The following is an 8,398-nucleotide window of genomic DNA, read 5'->3' as shown; positions in this document are numbered from 1 at the left end:
ACGATGTCGTGGGCTCCGCGATGACCTCCGTCCTGCCGTCCTGCTGGTCTTGGTCTCGTTGCACCGATATGGAAAACTTTGCCTGATGCCTCGGGACTCCTCGCGTGCGCCTGCTCCCTTAGCACCGAAGAAGAAACCAGTACTCTGCGCCCGCCTGGCGCCCGCCTGGCGCCCGCCTAGCCTTGGTCGTCATGGCTCACATCACGGGGACTTCACGAGGTGCCCCTCGCCTTGATCTCTCCACTCCTCGTGAGCCAGCCTAGTGAGGCTGCCCCCGAGGTGGTCTTATGTCGTCCGCCTCACGAGGCTTGGCCCCTCACGAGGGTCTTGAGTGCTTGCTGATGAAGATGGGCCGTACCAGGCCGTTAGTGGAGCCACGCCATGGGCCGCAGGCAGGCAAGTCTGGGGACCCCCGTTCTAAGGACGCCGACACTTCCATACTACTTTGCTACTAAATACTTTGCTACAGATATTAAGTCTTTCAGGCGTAGTTGAATCAACAACTCAGCTGCTAATACTTGAGAATATTCTTTGGCTCCCCTTGTGTTAAATCAATAAATTTGGGTTGAATACTCTACCCTCGAAAACTGTTGCGATCCCCTATACTTGTGGGTTATCAGCTATCCAACCGATCTTAGTACTGTACGTACGGCACCTCCGAGTTCAGCACACGTTCAGCTCGATGACGTCCCTCGAACACTTGATCCAGCAGAGGGTTGAGGGAGAGTTCCGTCAGCACGACGGCGTGGTGACAGTGATGGTGATGTGATCCGTGCAGGGCTTCGCCTAAGCACTTCGATGCTACGACCGGAGGAGTAAACTGTGGAGGGGGGCACCGCACATGGCTAAGAGAACAATTGATGTGCTATGGGGTGCCCCTGCCCCCGTATATAAAGGAGGAGAGGAGGAGGCTGGCCACCAAGGGGCGCGCCATGGGGGGGAGTCCTACTAGGACTTCACTCCTGGTAGGATTCGCCCCCTTCTTTCTTTTCTTACTGGAGGGGAAAAGGAAGGAGAGGGAGAGGGAGAGGGAAAGGGGGCGCCGCCCCTCCCCTAGTCCAATTCGGACTGCCATGGGGGGGGGGGGCGCGGCCACCCCTTACGGCCCTCCTCTCTCTCCACTAAGGCCCACGTAGGCCCAATACTTCCCTGGGGGGTTCCGGTAATCCCTCGGTACTCCGGTAAAATACCCGAACCACTCGAAACCATTCCATGTCCGAATACTACCTTCCAATATATGAATCTTTACCTCTCGACCATTTCGAGACTCCTCGTCATGTCCGTGATATCATCCGAGACTCTGAACAAACTTCGGTCACCAAAACACATAACTCATAATACAAATCGTCATCGAACGTTAAGCGTGCGGACCCTATGGGTTCGAGAACTATGTAGACATGACCGAGACACATCTCCGGTCAATAACCAACAGCGGAACCTGGATGCTCATATTGGTTCTTACATATTCTACGAAGATCTTTATCGGTCGTACCGCAATGAAAACATACGTAATTCCCTTTGTTATCGGTATGTTACTTGCCCGAGATTCGATCGTCGGTATCTTCATACCTAGTTCAATCTCCTTACCGGCAAGTCTCTTTACTCGTTCCATAATGCATCATCCAGTAACTAACTCATTAGTCACATTGCTTGCAAGGCTTATCATGATGTGCATTACCGAGAGGGCCCAGAGATACCTCTCCGATACTCGGAGTAACAAATCCTAATCTCGAGCTATGTCAACCCAACAAACACCTTTGCAGATACCTGTAGAACATCTTTATAATCACCCAATTACATTGTGATGTTTGATATTACACAAGGTATTCCTCCCGTATCCGGGAGTTGCATAATCTCACAGTCAAAGGAATATGTACAAGTCATGAAGAAAGCAATAGCAATAAAACTTAACAATCATTATGCTAAGCTAATGGATGGGTCTTGTCCATCACATCATTCTCCTAATGATGTGATCCCATTCATCAAATGACAACACATGTCTATGGCTAGGAAACTTAACCATCTTTGATTAATGAGCTAGTCTAGTAGAGGCTTACTAGGGGCACTGTGTTTTGTCTATGTATCCACACATGTATCAAGTTTCCGGTTAATACAATTCTAGCATGAATAATAAACATTTATCATGATATAAAGAAATATAAATAAAAACTTTATTATTGCCTCTAGGGCATATTTCCTTTAGGCTCCTACATATTCTACGAAGATCTTTATCAGTCGAACCGTTATGAAAACATACGTAATTCCCTTTGTCCATTGGTATGTTACTTGCTCGAGATTCGATCGTCGGTATCTTTATACCTAGTTCAATCTCGTTACCGGCAAGTGTCTTTACTCGTTCCGTAATACATCATCCTGTAACTAACTCATTAGTCACTTTGATTGCAAGGCTTCTTATGATGTGCATTACCGAGAGGGCCCAGAGATACCTCTCCGATACTCGGAGTGACAAATCCTAATCTCGATCTATGCCAACCCAACAAACACCTTCGGAGATACCTATAGAGCATCTTTATAATCACCCAGTTACGCTGTGATGTTTGATAGCACACAAGGTATTCCTCGGTATTCGGGAGTTGCATAATCTCATAGTCGAAGGAATATGTATTTGACATGAAGAAACCAATAGCAATAAAACTGAACGATCAATATGCTAAGCTAACGGATGGGTCTTGTCCATAACTTCATTCTCCTAATGATGTGATCCCATTATCAAATGACAACTCATGTCCATGGTTTGGAAACCTTAACCATCTTTGATCAACGAGCTAGTCAAGTATAGGCTCACTAGGGACACGGTGTTTGTCTATGTATTCACACATGTATTTGAGTTTCCGATCAATACAATTCTAGCATGAATAATAAACATTTATCATGAATAAGGAACTATAATAATAACCATATTATTATTGCCTCTAGGGCATATTTCCATCACATGGCACAAAATGCACTATGCTCTTTGTTTATAATCACATGAAGAGTTCCACGTAACCGATTATTGATGTCTACTACGCAACTTTATCCTTGTAGACGTTGTTGGGCCTCCAAGTGCAGAGTTTTGTAGGACAGTAGCAAATTTCCCTCAAGTGGATGACCTAAGGGTTATCAATCCGTGGGAGGCGTAGGATGAAGATAGTCTCTCTCAAACAACCCTGCAACCAAATACCAAAGAGTCTCTTGTGTCCCCAACACACCCAATACAATGGTATCTTATATAGGTGCACTAGTTCGGCGAAGAGATGGTGATATACGTGTAATATGGATGGTAGATATATGTTTTTGTAATCTGAAAATTTAAAAGCAGCAAGGTAGCAAGTGGTAAAAGTGAGTGAAAACAGTATTGCAATGCTTCAAAACAAGACCTAGGGCTCATACTTTCACTAGTGCAAGTTCTCTCAACAATGATAACATAATTAGTGTTGGGGAAACATAGTATTTCAAAATTTTCCTATGATCACGCAAGATCTATCTAGGAGAAGCATAGAAATGAGCGGGGAGAGTGTGTCCATGTACCCTCGTAGACCAAAAGCGGAAGCGTTTTATCAATGCGGTTGATGTAGTCGTACATCTTCACGATCCAACCGATCCTAGCAGCGAACGTACGGCACGTCCGTGTTCAGCACACGTTCAGCTCGATGACGTCCCTCATACTCTTGATCCAGTTGAGGCCGAGGGAGAGTTTCGTCAGCACGACGGCGTGGCGACGGTGATGATGAAGTTACCGGCGCAGAGCTTCTCCTAAGCACTACGACGATACGACCAAGGTGTGTAATTGTGGAGGGGGGCCCCGCACATGGCTAATAGATCAACTTGTGTGTTCTAGGGTGCCCCCTTCCCACGTATATAAAGGAGGGAGGGAGGAGGAGGCCGGCCAAGGGTGGCGCGCCCAAGGGGGGGGAGTCCTACTCCAAGTAGGATTCGCCCCCCTTTCCTTTCCCCACAAGGAGAAGGGGGGAAGGAGGAGGAGGAGAGAAGGAAAGGGGGGCCGCCCCCCAACCCTAGTCCAATTCGGTTTGGGCTAGGGGGGCGCGCACCACTCCTTGGCCTGCCTCCTCTCTTCCACCACTAGGCCCATGAGGCCCAATAACTTCCAGGGGGGGGGGGGGTTTCCGGTAACCCCCGGTACTCCGAAACGACCCGAACCATTCCGGTGTCTGAATGTAGCCTTCCAATATATGAATCTTTATGTCTCGACCATTTCAAGACTCCTCGTTATGTCCGTGATCTCACCCGGGAACCCGAACAACCTTCAGTCATCAAATCACATAAACTCATAATACAAATCGTCATCGAATGTTAAGCGTGCGGACCCTACGGGTTCGAGAACTATGTAGACATGACCGAGACACATCTCTGGTCAATAACCAATAGCAGAACCTGGATGCTCATATTTGCTCCTACATATTCTACGAAGATCTTTATCGGTCAAACCGCATAAGAACATATGTTGTTCCCTTTGTCATCGGTATGTTACTTGCCCGAGATTCGATCGTCGGTATCATCATGCCTAGTTCAATCTCATTACTGGCAAGTCTCTTTACTCATTTCGTAATGTATCATCTCACAACTAACTCATTAGTCACATTGTTTGCAAGGCTTATATTGATGAGCATTACCGAGAGGGCCCAGAGATACCTCTCCGACAATCGGAGTGACAAATCCTAATCTCGATCTATGCTAACTCAACAAATACCATCGGAGCCACCTGTAGAGCATCTTTATAATCACCCAGTTACGTTGTGACGTTTGATAGCACACTAAGTGTTCTTCCGGTATTCGGGAGTTGCACAATCTCATAGTCATAGGAACATGTATAAGTCATGAAGAAAGCAATAGCAATAAACTAAACGATCATAGTGCTAAGCTAACGGATGGGTCTTGTCCATCACATCATTCTCTAATGATGTGATCCCGTTCATCAAATGACAACACATGTCTATGGTTAGGAAACTTAACCATCTTTGATTAACGAGATAGTCAAGTAGAGGCATACTAGGGACACTATGTTTGTCTATGTATTCACACATGTACTAAGTTTCCGGTTAATACAATTCTAGCATGAATAATAAACATTTATCATGATATAAGGAAATATAAATAACAACTTTATTATTGCCTCTAGGGCATATTTCCTTCAGTCTCCCACTTTTACTAGAGTCAATAATCTAGTTTACATAGTAATGATTCTAACACCCATGGAGTCTTGGTGCTGATCATGTTTTGCTCATGAGAGAGGCTTAATCAATGGGTCTGCAACATTCAGATCTGCATGTTTCTTGCAAATATCAATGTCTCCCTCCTTGACTTGATCGCCGATGGAATTGAAGCGTCTCTTGATGTGCTTGGTTCTCTTGTGAAATCTGGATTCCTTTGCCAAGGCAATTGCACCAGTATTGTCACAAAAGATTTTCATTGGACCCGATGCACTTGGTATGACACCTATATCGGATATGAACTCCTTCATCCAGACTCCTTCATTTGCTGCTTCCGAAGCAGCTATGTATTCCGCTTCACACGTAGATCCCGCCACGACGCTTTGCTTAGAACTGCACCAATTGACAGCTCCATTGTTCAATATAAATACGTATCCGGTTTGTGACTTAGAGTCATACGGATTAGTGTCAAAGCTTGCATCGACGTAACCATTGACGACAAGCTCTTTGTCACCTCCATAAACGAGAAACATATCCTTAGTCCTTTTCAGGTACTTTAGGATGTTCTTGACCGTTGTCCAGTGATCCACTCCTGGATTACTTTGGTACCTCCCTGCTAAACTAATAGCAAGGCACACATCAGGTCTGGTACACAAAATTGCATACATGATAGAACCTATGGCTGAAGCATAGGGAATGACTTTCATTTTCTCTCTATCTTCTGCAGTGGTCGGGCATTGAGTCTGACTCAACTTCACACCTTGTAACATAGGCAAGAACCCTTTCTTTGCTTGATCCATTTTGAACTTTTTCAAAACTTTATCAAGGTATGTGCTTTGTGAAATTCCAATTAAGCGTCTTAATCTATCTCTATAGATCTTGATGCCCAATATGTAAGCAGCTTCACCGAGGTCTTTCATAGAAAAACTTTTATTCAAGTATCCCTTTATGCTATCCAGAAATTCTATATCATTTCCAGCAACAATATGTCATCCACATATAATATTAGAAATGCTACAGAGCTCCCACTCACTTTCTTGTAAAAGCAGGTTTCTCCAAAAGTCTGTATAAAACCATATGCTTTGATCACACTATCAAAACGTTTATTTCAACTCCGAGAGGCTTGCGCCAGTCCATAAATGGATCGCTGGAGCTTGATCACTTTGTTAGCATCCTTTGGATAGATAAAACCTCCTGGTTGCATCATATACAACTCTTCTTCCAGAAATCCATTCAGGAATGCAGTTTTGACATCCATTTGCCAAATTTCATAATCATAAAATACTGCAATTGCTAACATGATTCGGACAGACTTATGCATCGCTACGGGTGAGAAAGTCTCATCGTAGTCAACTCCTTGAACTTGTCAAAAACCTTTCGCAACAAGTCGAGCTTTGTAGACAGGAACATTACCGTCTGCGTCAGTCTTCTTCTTGAAGATCCATTTATTCTCTATGGCTTGCCGATCATCGGGCAAGTCAACCAAAGTCCATACTTTGTTCTCATACATGGATCCCATCTCAGATTTCATGGCCTCAAGCCATTTCGTGGAATCTGGGCTCATCATCACTTCCTCATAGTTCGTAGGTTCGTCATGGTCTAGTAACATGACGTCCAGAACATGATTACCATTCCACTCTGGTGCGGATCTTACTCTTGTTGACCTACGAGGTTTGGTAGTAACTTGATCAGAAGCTTCATGATCATCATCATTAGCTTCCTCACTAATTGGTGTAGGAATCACTGGAACTGATTTTTGTGATGAACTACTTTCCAATGAGGGAGCAGGTACTATTACCTCATCAAGTTCTACTTTCCTCCCACTCACTTCTTTCGAGAGAGACTCCTTCTCTAGAAAGGATCCATTCTTGGCAACGAAAATCTTGCCTTTGGATCTGTGATAGAAGGTGTACCCACAGTCTCCTTTGGGTATCCTATGAAGACACATTTCTCCAATTTGGGTTCGAGCTTATCAGGTTGAAACTTTTTCACATAAGCATCGCAGCCCCAAAACTTTAAGAAACAACAACTTGGGTTTCTTGCCAAACCACAGTTCATATGGTGTCGTCTCGACGGATTTAGATGGTGCCCTATTTAACATGAATGCAGCTATCTCTAAAGCATAACCCCAAAATGATAGCGGTAAATCAGTAAGAGACATCATAGATTGCACCATATCTAATAAAGTGCGGTTACGACATTCATACACACCATTACGCTGTGGTGTTCCGAGTGGCGTGAGTTGCGAAACTATTCTGCATTGTTTCAAATGAAGACCAAACTCGTAACTCAAATATTCACCTCCACGATCAGATCGTAGAAACTTTATTTTCTTATTACGATGATTTTCCACTTCACTCCGAAATTCTTTGAACTTTTCAAATGTTTCAGACTTATGTTTCATCAAGTAGATATACCCATATCTGCTCAAATCATCTGTGAAGGTTAGAAAATAACGATACCCGCCGCGAGCCTCAACACTCATCGGACCACACACATCAGTATGTATTATTTCCAATAAATCTGTTGCTCGCTCCATAGTTCCGGAGAACAGAGTCTTAGTCATCTTGCCCATGAGGCATGGTTCGCAAGCATCAAGCGATTCATAATCAAGTCATTCCAAGAGCCCATCAGCATGGAGTTTCTTCATGTGCTTTACACCAATATGACCTAAACAGCAGTGCCACAAATAAGTTGACCTATCATTATTAAACTTATATCTTTTGGTTTCAATACTATGAATATGTGTATCACTACTATCAAGATTCAACAAAAATAGACCACTCATCAAGGGTGCATGACCATAAAAGATATTACTCATATAAATAGAACAACCATTAGTCTCTGATTTAAATGAATAACCGTCTTCCATCAAACAAGATCCTGATATAATGTTCATGCTTAACGCTAGCACCAAATAACAATTATTCAGGTCTAAAACTAATCCCGAAGGTAGATGCAGAGGTAGCGTGCCGACGGTGATCGCATCGACTTTGGAACCATTTCCCATGGGCATCGTCACCTCGTCCTTAGCCAATCTTCGCTTAATCCGTAGCCCCCGTTTCGAGTTGCAAATATGAGCAACAGAACCAGTATCAAATACCCAGGCGCTACTACGAGCATTAGTAAGGTACACATCAATAACATGTATATCAAATATACCTTTCACTTTGCCATCCTTCTTATCCACAAAATACTAGGGGCAGTTCCGCTTCCAGTGACCAGTC

The sequence above is a fragment of the Triticum aestivum genome, chromosome 6D (assembly GCF_018294505.1).
Source record: "Triticum aestivum cultivar Chinese Spring chromosome 6D, IWGSC CS RefSeq v2.1, whole genome shotgun sequence".
NCBI lineage: Eukaryota > Viridiplantae > Streptophyta > Magnoliopsida > Poales > Poaceae > Triticum > Triticum aestivum.
This window is presented reverse-complemented; position numbering follows the sequence as displayed.